Source organism: Gossypium hirsutum, chromosome A06, assembly GCF_007990345.1.
Source record: "Gossypium hirsutum isolate 1008001.06 chromosome A06, Gossypium_hirsutum_v2.1, whole genome shotgun sequence".
Lineage (NCBI taxonomy): Eukaryota > Viridiplantae > Streptophyta > Magnoliopsida > Malvales > Malvaceae > Gossypium > Gossypium hirsutum.
Window position 1 is genome coordinate 56468952 of NC_053429.1, and position 12991 is coordinate 56481942.

Below are 12991 nucleotides of genomic sequence, written 5' to 3' on the forward strand. Positions count from 1 at the left end.
GCATGTTCATATTCATCACATTGGCCATTCGGCCTTATCACACATATGCTTGCTCACATTCATCACATTGGCCATTCGGCCTTATCACATATATGGATGTTCACATTCATCACATTGGCCATTCGGCCTTATCTCATATATACACATTCACATTCATCACATAAAATCCTAAATCAAAATATAAATTTCATGTATTCACATCACAATTATCCAAATATACTTCACATACCACATATACTATCATGTATACACTTTGTCTTGGCCGAATCTACATCAATCATTTTCCAATGAATAATTCAATTTCACGCCATACTATCATTTCATATTCGAATACTCATATATCGTTTTACAATATCACGATTTAGAATTCACGTATGGGTTTAATCAATAGCTTATGAGCAACTACACCACTAATATTTAAAATCATATTCGGCCTTAGTACTCCCTTGTTAGCCGATTTTTCTTCATTTAGCAACTAGTGCACATATGTGCTCATTTGCTAGACTCTACTTCACCCAACTACCCTTTCTCATCCAATTAACATGAACAGCATTTACTCATGACATCAAGCATTCTTTAATTCGGCTATTACTAGTATGAGCTTTAACCATTCATATTTTTAGAAAGACCAAGTTCTTTCCTCAATACATTCATCATCAAGATTCAAGTAAAGCAATCAAAATTTCTTCCCTTATAACCTTAGCCGAAGGCTCTATTCACCCATCATTAGTGGAAATTTTTGCATGGGCTAAGCAAGAACCATGATAATTTACCTAAAACAAGTAATTATTTCACAATTTCAACACAATGTACTAACCTTCCTAAGGATTCAAGTGACCGAAATTTCTTCCCCTCATTTGCTTCTTCTATTCGGCCAAGTTGAACAACAAAGAAAGAACTTTGTTTTTCTCCTCTTTCACTAGTCACGGCAATAGGGAGTAAGGGGGAGACAACTTTGGTTTCTCCTCCCACTCACATCATGTTTTATCATTCTTAATTCATTCTTTTATTTTCTAAACTCATAGTGCTAATAAAAGAATTCATATTATCATCAATGACCCATCCATGGCCGGCCACTACTCATTTATAATGGATATTTGACATGCAAACCCTTTATTCATATGACATGCATTAATTGATCCTTATAGATTAACTATCACATTTTAAAAGTGTCATACATAAGTCTTATTAACTAAATTCACATGCAATTAACTAAATCGAAGCTTAAAACTTTCACACATTCATATTCACATATTTTAGACAATAAATATCATATTCAAATAATTTGGTGACTCGGTTTAGCAGTCCCGAAACCACTTTCCGACTAGGGTCAATTTAGGGGTGTCACAACTCTTCCCCCATTTAGGGATTTTCGTCCCCAAAAATTTCTACCGATGCATAGTTTAGGATAACGTCCTCTTATTGAATTATATTCATATAAACATTAGCTCATCGATAGCAATTGTAATTCATTATTGATTTCGCATCGATCTATAAAATCATTTTCTTATCTTAAAACAAATACATAAACATTTCTACAAGTATGCACATATATCTCATTTTCTTGATTTCATAAGCAATAATCACTTAATTTAATTCACAAATGCATTTCAAACACATATTAAGCACATATTAACATGTATAATTCACATCATCAACCCACATATTTGTAACCCACATTTTCATTCATGTATAAGCTGTAATCTGACCGAAAGTACACATATACTCAAACATCCCAATAAATATCCTTTATAACTCCATCATATCTCACTATTCAACTTAACCTATTTCCAACAGGAAATCAACTTCCACATACCTGAACATTGAATTCATTTAGCACATTCAATCACCGTTAACGATACCCGTATACAATCGATTTGGCATAAAGCCTCATATAGTATACTGGCATGGGATTTATTTTAGCACATAACCCATATATCCAAAATTATCAGCATTCATCAAAAATTCTTACAGACTTTCAAATGTCGAACTTAATCGAAATAATTTCTTGAATATGATTAACAAAAAAATAGGGGTCATTTAGCAATAGCACACATGACTTCATATACCAAGCATTCCATAGACTAAATCCGTAACACATTTATAACATGAATTCATTTCTTAACAACATATCCACCATCTTTTTACGTATTCACTTATTTAGTATACATAACATAATATAATATGAACTCACAAATTTTTACTTTCATTTGATTTTCACATACCTTCCGTACATACCTGTATCACTTATTCTGATCTTACTTTATTTACCATCTTAAATATACCCGTTGAATCATTCGAAATCATTACGGATACTCATTAAGCACATATAGCTCTTACAATGCCATATCCTAGATATGGTCTTACATATTCTCACATATCGAGCCGATGCCATGTCCCAGACATGGTCTTACACACTATCTCAAATAAGTGCCTTCGTCCCAGACGAGGTCTTACATGAATTCCACTTCACACACTTAGTGCCCACTGACCGATCTCGCACTCATAGTGCTCGGTTAAAGGAATTCGTACACACACAGTGCCTCTAATCATTCACACACATAGTGCTCTTATTCATTCGTTATTACACATTGAAATGACTTAACCAAGTCTATAAACATCATGTATGTACACTTTTAAACATATCATCTCATTTAAATTTGAATTCGTATAGTAATGAACACTTAAACTTTGCTCAAATTACCGGCACGAAGCCTACTAGGCACGAAGGCCCGAATACACGTCACCAGCATGATTACTCTTCGGGACCTAGCCTGGATATAACACCAGCACGAATGCTCTTCGGAACTTAGCCCGGATACATCACTAGCACGAATGCTCTTCGGGACTTAGCCCGGATATATCACTAGCACGAATGCTCTTCGGGAATTAGCCCGGATATATCACTAGCACGAATGCTCTTCGGGACTTAGCCCGGATACATCACTAGCACGAATGTTCTTCGGGATTTAGCCCGGATACATCACTCTCAATTCTCATGTACATATACACATATAGAAATACACATTAGTATATCATTTACATTACTTGAATACAAACACAACATGCTTATCGACCATTCAACTTCCAGTTCCATAGCCACATACAAAAATCACATTTATAGTCATAACACTCTTTCAAAATTGCATCACTTATACCCTTATAATTCAATCCAAATCGAAATTCAAATACGAGTACATGATACGTACCTGATCAACTTAATAATTTAGGCATATCTAAGTGAAGTTATATCGCAAATTCTCATAGTCAGAAGCTTGCTACAGCTCGATCGGGATCAAGATTCATTACAATACAGCAAACACATTTTAATAGTCAAAAATCATCACACTATCATTTTATCACTTTATGGCATGTATAAATAGACTCACGCGTGCTACGTTAGTCCTAGAATCGACTAAACCGTAGCTCTGATACCAATAAAATGTAACACCCCTATCCCGTAACCGTCGCCAGAATAGGTAAGGGGCATTACCGGACTTGTAACTCATGTCAGAACAGTAAAATTTTGAACTTTTTCTTGAAATAAAGATCATTCATTTAAATAAGTACTAAGCACAACCAGAGATAAAATTTAAACTTCACTAAGTAAACATTCAAAAGATGCCATTTTCGCATGGCTTATATATACATTAACCAAATATATTCTTCCGCCACTAGTCTATTCTATACATGCCATAAAATAATTCTAAACATAACAATAACAAGCAGTGGATAGTGATAGTGTGACTAGTTGCTGACGATCCCCGAGCCTGTAGCTTCGCAATGAGATCTATAAAACAGAGAAAACAAAGTAAACGGAGTAAGCATTACAATGCTTAGTAAGTTTTAAGCAGTGTCAACAGATAACAATCAAATTATAACATAGTTGTTCGTATTTTTATTTCACTCTTCCTTCGGGCATACCATCCCTTTGCCGAATATGCACATCTCATCATATACAATAGGCAGATAAACTTTCACATAAAAGTGAGCTCATATGACATAGATATATTGTATGATTTCACATAACCTCTCACACTGATCCGATGTCACATAATCATAGGAATAGTCTCATAGATTGCTCTCGTATGCATCACATAACTACCTTATGATTTAGTTCAAATCAAGCTCACATATAAACTTGGAGTACATACCTGTTTAACCTTTCGCATTGAATATATTTATAAGCAATTCTTATTACGAAGTCTTATAGCTTTAACCTCTACTCGGATTATCGGTGAGACCTTTAGCTCAGACGAAATCTCCACACGAAGTTATCGGGTCTTACCCGGACAAAATCTCCACACGTAGTCATCGGGTCTTACCCGAACATAATCTCCACACGTAGTCATCGGGTCTTACCCGGAATATATTTCCAAGTTTCATGTACATTTATTCACATGTTACAACATTCACATCAATTGTCATATTTGTAATTCATTTGCCTCATCAAATATCTAATAATACACACCTTTCACATTTGGTCGTTCGGCCACAATATACGCACATCGCCTACATATTTCACACTAGCCATTCGGCTTTACCACATATACATATCTCATACATATTTCACACTAGCCATTCGGCTTTACCACATATACATATCTCATATATATATTTCACATTGACCATTCGGCTTTACCACATATACATATCTCATACATATTTCACACTAGCCATTCGACTTTACCACATATACATATCTCATATATATTTGACATTGACCATTCAGCTTTACCACATATACATATCTCATACATATTTCACACTAGCCATTCGCCTTTACCACATATACATATCTCATATATATATTTCACATTGACCATTCGGCTTTACCACATATGCATATCTCATACATATTTCACATTAGCCATTCGGCTTTACCACATATATGCATGTTCATATTCATCACATTGGCCATTCGGCCTTATCACACATATGCTTGCTCACATTCATCACATTGGCCATTCGGCCTTATCACATATATGTATGTTCACATTCATCACATTGGCCATTCGGCCTTATCTCATATATACACATTCACATTCATCACATAAAATCCTAAATCAAAATATAAATTTTCATGTATTCACATCACAATTATCCAAATATACTTCACATACCACATATACTATCATGTATACACTTTGTCTTGGCCGAATCTACATCAATCATTTTCCAATGAATAATTCAATTTCACGCCATACTATCATTTCATATTCGAATACTCATATATCGTTTTACAATATCACGATTTAGAATTCACGTATGAGTTTAATCAATAGCTTATGACCAACTAAACCACTAATATTCAAAATCATATTCGGCCTTAGTACTCCCTTGTTAGCCGATTTTTCTTCATTTAGCAACTAGTGCACATATGTGCTCATTTGCTAGACTCTACTTCACCCAACTACCCTTTCTCATCCAATTAACATGAACAGCATTTACTCATGACATCAAGCATTCTTTAATTCGGCTATTACTAGTATGAGCTTTAACCATTCATATTTTTAGAAAGACCAAGTTCTTTCCTCAATACATTCATCATCAAGATTCAAGTAAAGCAATCAAAATTTCTTCCCTTATAACCTTAGCCGAAGGCTCTATTCACCCATCATTAGTGGAAATTTTTGCATGGGCTAAGCAAGAACCATGATAATTTACCTAAAACAAGTAATTATTTCACAATTTCAACACAATGTACTAACCTTCCTAAGGATTCAAGTGACCGAAATTTCTTCCCCTCCTTTGCTTCTTCCTAAGGATTCAAGTTGAACAACAAAGAAAGAACTTTGTTTTTCTCCTCTTTCACTAGTCACGGCAATGGGGAGTAAGGGGGAGACAACTTTGGTTTCTCCTCCCACTCACCTCATGTTTTATCATTCTTAATTCATTCTTTTATTTTCTAAAATCATAGTGCTAATAAAAGAATTCATATTATCATCAATGACCCATCCATGGCCGGCCACTACTCATTAATAATGTATATTTGACATGCAAACCCTTTATTCATATGACATGCATTAATTGATCCTTATAGATTAACTATCACATTTTAAAAGTGTCATACATAAGTCCTATTAACTAAATTCACATGCAATTAACTAAATCGAAGCTTAAAAATTTCACACATTCATATTCACATATTTTAGACAATAAATATCATATTCAAATAATTTGGTGACTCGGTTTAGCGGTCCCAAAACCGCTTTCCGACTAGGGTCAATTTAGGGGTGTCACACTAATAGAATTAATGGTTGGTCTACAAGCCTTCTATCCTACGGTTGTAAAGAGATATTCATCAAATCTATTTTACAATCGCTACCTACTTACTTTATGTCTATTTTCCTTGCTCCTAGGGGTACGATAGAGGAGATGACTTCTAAAATTTGTCGTTGGTGGTGGGTTAGCAAGGAAAGGGGTCGAGGATAGGCTATACTTACTTGGAACAGCCTCTGCTTACCGAAGGGTATGAGAGGCATTGGATTGAAAGACATGCAGCTTTTTAACTTGGCTCTACTAAGGCGAAAAGTGTAGAGGCTCATCTCGTAGAAAGAAAGACACTTTGTACTTTCAAGTTCTTAGCTTAAAATATTTCCTGAACAGTGACTTATTTCATCCCAAGAAGATTGATAAACCGTCCTTCACTTGGTCGAGTATATTGGTGGCTACGAGAGCTCTTGAGAAAGGATTTAGTTGGCATGTTGGAGGTGGTTGTAGCATTCGGCTCGGTGAAGATAGGTGGGATTTCAGGGGTCTTGATGGTGATGCCTTACGTCCCTCTTCCTGAGCCTCCTCCGAAAGCTTATAACATGATCTTTGGTTACCTAACTATTGTGGATGGAATGAGGAGCATGTTCAAGTACTGTACGGGGAGTTTATGGCTAGCTGAATCTATGATATTTTGATTTTCCCATGGTCCGAGTGATAGGGTGGTGTGGTTCCATAATGTTCACGGCATTTATACGATCAAATCGGCATACTCTTGGTTGCTCCTTAAAAATGTTGGGTATGGTCTGCATAGGTTCTTTTGGAAATTCATTTGGAAGTTGGGGAGTCCTTCCAAAAATTCGTGTCTTTGCTTAGCGGATTGGGTACGGATTGCTCCCAAAAAATGTTAAGATCTCAGCCATTAAGCATAATATCGCTCGAGATTGCTCGAGATGTAGGGGTGGTGACAAAACAGAGATTCATGCCTTAAGAAATTGCCCTAGAGTTCGGGGTGTCCTTATTGCGGGTGGTATTGACAATAGATTGTTGCGTTGACTAGCTTGAAGACTCTATGTGACTTTTAGACAAAAAAGATTTTAAGGATTTCATAATACCCTTTGGAATATTTGGAACAACAAAAATAATGCCATTTTTAGGGGTAAAGAGGAAGATTCTCGCGTGATATGGGAAAGAGCCTGTAAGCTCAAGGATGACTTCTAGATTCATTATCTTTCTCTTTGATCGATTTTACCTCCGGTCCTAGAGATTGTAAATGGGAAAAACCCTTGGAGAGTGTTGCTAAAGTGAACGTTAATGCATCTGTGAAAGATAATAGGACGGGTTTAAGCATTATCCTTAGAGACTCGAATGACTTTGTTCTTTTTGGTAAGGCAATCTTCATTGATAAGGCTACTAATCCCAAATGGGTGGAACTGGATGCTCTCCTTGTAGGTATTTGCCTTGCTTAGGCTCTTAATTTCGACAAGGTTATCTTCGAAATGGATTGTGCTTGTATTATTAATCACCTTTGTAAACACAAAGATGATATTACTATTTTTGCCACCGCATTAAAGAGGTTCACGAGATGCTAGATTCTTTCTCGAAGGTCGAAGTCAAATGGGTGAATCGGGGCAGCAATAAAGTGGCTGATTTTCTTTGTAAATGGTCATTCTCTAATTGTTGTAACTTGACATTTGAGATGGATTATCCTAGTGATATCCACAACCTTGTAATTATTGTTGTAACTTAATTGAGGTAGTGGCCTTCGAGCCCATTCATTGTCAAAAAAACAATTAATTTTACTATTTAGTCATTTTTTACTTCTAACTTTAAAATCTATCAAATAAACCCCTGATGCTTTAGCTACTCAACAATGGCAACATCCAAAATCTTAAACAATAATAAAAATTATAATATGGGTCGACTAGTTCTAAGTATCGGGATTTGTAAAAGGTAAAAATTACAAGAAAATGGACTAAATTGACTAACCAATTGAAGCTTGAATGCCTAAAACCCTTATGGTCGTGCGTTTTATTCCTTTCTTTCTTTCTCAATTCGGTTTTGCATGTAATAATAAAAGAAAAAAAATGGTTTTGGTTGCTTATTACCATTATCTATTATTATTTTAGTTAACTTATAAATATAACATATATATAATATACATATGCATATATTATTAAACCGTGATCGACCACCACCCAACCAGTTATTTAATGGAATAATTGCAACTTTTATAACACCCCTAACCCGTTTTCGTCACCAAATTAGGGTTACAGTGCATTACCAATCAATTGAAAAACATTTATCGATATACATTCAATAATTTAATCTCATTCAATATATATCAAACATAAGCATTTGGTCCTTAAATCGAGCCTCCGAGGCCCTAAAAATAGCTTATAAGCAATTTGGGACTAAATTGAAACAAAATAGAAGTTTTAAGAAAAAAGTTAAAAATTTTCAAATGTAGCGGACACACGGCCGTGTCCCAGCTCGTGTCCTTGGCCGTGTAACTCACTGAGTTGGACCACACAGTTGTGTTGCAGGTCGTGTACTAAACCGTGTAACTCTCTAACTTATGACACACGACCGTGTTGCAGGTCATGTGCTAGGTCGTGTAACACACACGGTCGTGTCTCAAGCCTTGTGTGGCACACGGCCAAGTGACATGGACATGTTCGTGTGCACCTAATTGAACCTTAAACATCAAGTTTACCATTTCAAGATTTCTTGAATCCTAAGTAATCCATTTACCAGCCATTAGACCTATTCAAAATGACATTAAACAAGCTCAAAACATGCTAAATCAACCATCCTAAGTGCCTAACCAATGTACCTCAATGGTACCACAATTAAACACTTAAACAACATTATAAAACATCATCCAAACATTTGACACGTAAACATCAAGATCATGTTGTGATATTTATGTTACCAACTTGCACTTAAGCTTATTCTTTACATATATACATACCAAAACAAAATTAAAGATAAAACAAGCCTATTACATGTCATATAATCCAAAATAAACGTCCCAAAAACTACCAGAAATGGGTGGATAGTGTGAGTCGAGTGCTGAACTGATCATCCAACCTTTAGAAGTATCTACAAGAACAGAAATTAACACAAGTAAGCTTATTGAAGCTTAGTAACTTCGACTTACAGAATAAATCAATCTTACTGAAGTAAATATAACAACTCAATCAATAATAATTCAACAAGTGTTTCTTGCCATAAAAAATGTCAAACCAGTGAATTGCTTAATTCAATTTAAAGCTCAAATGGTAACTTTCGAAGAAAAACATACATATCCATAATAGGGTCAAGATAGGATATCAAATATATGTCATGCCATTCAAGTCATTAAATAGGTTATAGTACAATAATTTATGATCGAATGAATGACTTACAGATATGAGTAAAAATGTACTCCAACCGAAACATGGCAAACGTTCATAAGAGCTAATCCAACCGATAACACGCCAAATGCTCATATGAGCTATATATCCGCCCCCATAACACGCCAGAACAAGATAGTATAACATGAGGATTTGCAAAAAAATGTTAAACCTTGGCATACACGGGAAAAATATATAAAGTACACCTCAACAATCTCCACTCCATCCACGCATAATACGCTGTCATTCAATTGTACTATATCTTGCATTCATCCGACCCAAATATCGAATTTCAATAACATTTTCTCAAACGATTTTTACATCATCATTAATACAATTAATATATAATATATCATATTATATTATCATAAAATTCATAGAAATATTAAATCTTAGACCGTACAAACTTACTTGGACTAAGTTGTAATAGTTGCAGAAGTTCAGGGACTATTTTGTAATTTTCCCTTTTACACGTAAATCAATAGGGTCTTGATCTAAAATACAAAATTCCCAATTATTAGCTTACATTTCATATTCCAATTTACTTTACATTTTATACCCTTTTATTTTTCAAAATTACACCCTCAACTTTTGCAATTTAGTCTCTTAACCCGAAAATCATCAAATTAACCATTTTCACAAGTCAAAATTTACAGCCAAATATTCAAGGCTTCTAAAAAAATCCACAGAACACCTCTTATTCACCATTAAACCTTGAAATTTTGACATTTTAACAATTTAATCCTAAAATCAAAATCTAACAAAAATCACTTCACAAAACAACCAAATACCAAAATCAAAGCTTCAAACACATAGTTATCATCAAAAAAATCAAGATTCATCAATGGTAACTTCTAAAATTTTTAACAGATTCAAAACCAAAGGTACGAGCTAGTTGGATCTAGTTGCAACGATATCAAAAACATAAAAATTACAAGAAATAGATAGAGAAATCACTCACATGCAATGTTTTGAACTTAGTTGATCCTCTAAGCTTAAGAAACCATGGCTATTCAGTTTTAAACAAGAAAAATTAAAGAAGAAAATGATAATTCCATGATGTTTTTTTTTTTGTTTATTTAATGATTATTTACCTTTTTAACCTTTAAAATCAACTAAAATTTCATTAAAAACCATACTAGGCCGTCCACTTAATTAATATAAGGTCTAATTGCCTTATTGGCCCTCCTACATTTAATAATTAAGCCATTTGACCATCTAATTGCAATAATAAACAAGTTTTGTACCTTTTACAATTTATTCCTATTTCTTTAATTAGCTATCTAAACGTTAAAATTTCTTAACCAAATTTTGATATTACTCTAATGACTCCGTAAATATTCTATAAATAATATTTATGGGTCGACACAATGGAATTTTCTTGTCCCAAAATCCTTGTTCTGTCACCATTGAAAAATGGGTTGTTACAAACTTAGTCCCTTTTATTTAATTCAATCTATAATTCAACTTTTAACCCTTTCGCGATTTAGTCCCCATACCTTAATAACTCCTAATTTCATGAAATTTACTTGTTTAAAATTTAATTGTTTAAAATTTAATTTGTCTCTAATATAACTCTATAAATATTTAATAAAAAAATTTACGGGTCTAGTTTGTAGAAACGGAGTCCCAAAAATACACTTTCTGACACCATTGACTATCTGGTCGTTACACTAGCTCAATGAGAAGTATCCACTATCTTACAACTCTTACTTAGTGATCCTAAATCTATCACACGCCCATAAAAATTTCCTCACTTGTATCTTTCAATACTAAAACCCTCACCACCAAATTCACCCTTGTGAATTTAGAAAGTAAAACCACAACACAAAGGTTTTACTATCAATATGCACTCACAAAATATAGTTCTTTACTTGAACAAATTTAGTGCTCTCAATTCTAGGTACATAGGTACATAAACTTATAAAAATCTTTCTATTTACAAATAATATTTTGAGAATTGCTAGCATAGAGAAGATCTATCACAATCCTTAAAAAACAATCCTTATATAAGTTGAATACAATATAATAATAAACAAGGTGAACAAGGATTCTTGGTAACTAAGTCTTTAAGGATTCAATCCAATCCAACTTCATTGATTTAAGGGATTAGATAAGGTTGATCTTATTTGATCCTATCTCCAAAACATGTTTCCCTAAGTGATATAGTCTTCATTGATGGGCTAAATATCTTTCATATACTAAGCATAGTCCATATAATACGTTCAATAAACTACCAACACTTTAAATATGAAAATTTTCTCTATATAGATTTGGTGGTCAAGGAAATGGGCACTCCCTCTAGCACGAAATTTTTTGTTTCATATTTTTCAATAATCTCCTCCTTTGGAAATTTGTTGAACAAAACACACAAAATAGAAAGCTTGAATCATCAATCAACATAAACTCCTCCTTAATATATTCCCATTAACTTAACTAAACTTGACTTAGAAAATACTTAAGCAATTAATCATTAATGCTAGTACATATTTGCATCAATAACCAACCAACCAACAATAACTATTACTAAGTAAGCATGGTAAGTAGTGGAAAGTATGCATCAATGTAAAGGTAATTCATAAGTAGAATCGGTTCACCATCAGTATCATCATCAATAATAAAGTAGTAGCAGAAATTGTTGGGAAATGTGGTCATATTGTAGTAAACATATAATTGTTTTCTATATATTTGAACGATGAATACATAAATTTGACATCTCACTATTATGTATTTTATATTTCTACCTTTCATATTTTGCACGCATAATGCAATTTTGACAAGCAAATATTAGCTCATTGATTGTCTAAGTTCAAACTAATGATAAGTGGCATTGTATGTAACATCCTGACTTAGGGCCTAGTCAGAACAGTGGTTTTGAGACCACAAATTCGAAGTAGAAATAATTATTGTATGATTATTATGGGGTCTAGGATGTGAATGCATGCTTGTGTGAAAATTTCATAAAGAAATTCTACGTCTAAGTTGCCCAATTTATTTTTAGGGGCTAAATTGAATAAGTTGCAAAACTTGAGTTCTAGAAACTTTTAGCATGGAATTGAGTTGGATTATTAATCAGAGACCCTTAAATAGTAATTTGACCAAGTTCTAAAATTTTGGACAAAATGGGCATGCATGGATAAAAATTCAAAGTTTAGTAAAAAGGGCATTTTGGTCATTTGGTTAATTAAAGAATAAAAAGGGAAAAATCAAGAAAAAATGTTGTCCATCTTCTTTAAGGATGCTGAAAATTTGGGAGTCTCCATAGCTAGGGTTTTCAACATTTCAAGCTTGATTGTAAGTGCTCCCTAGCCCCGTTTTTAATGTTCTTTGCATTTTTGAGATCCTTGAAGCTTAATCTATCTATATTTACCCATACTTTG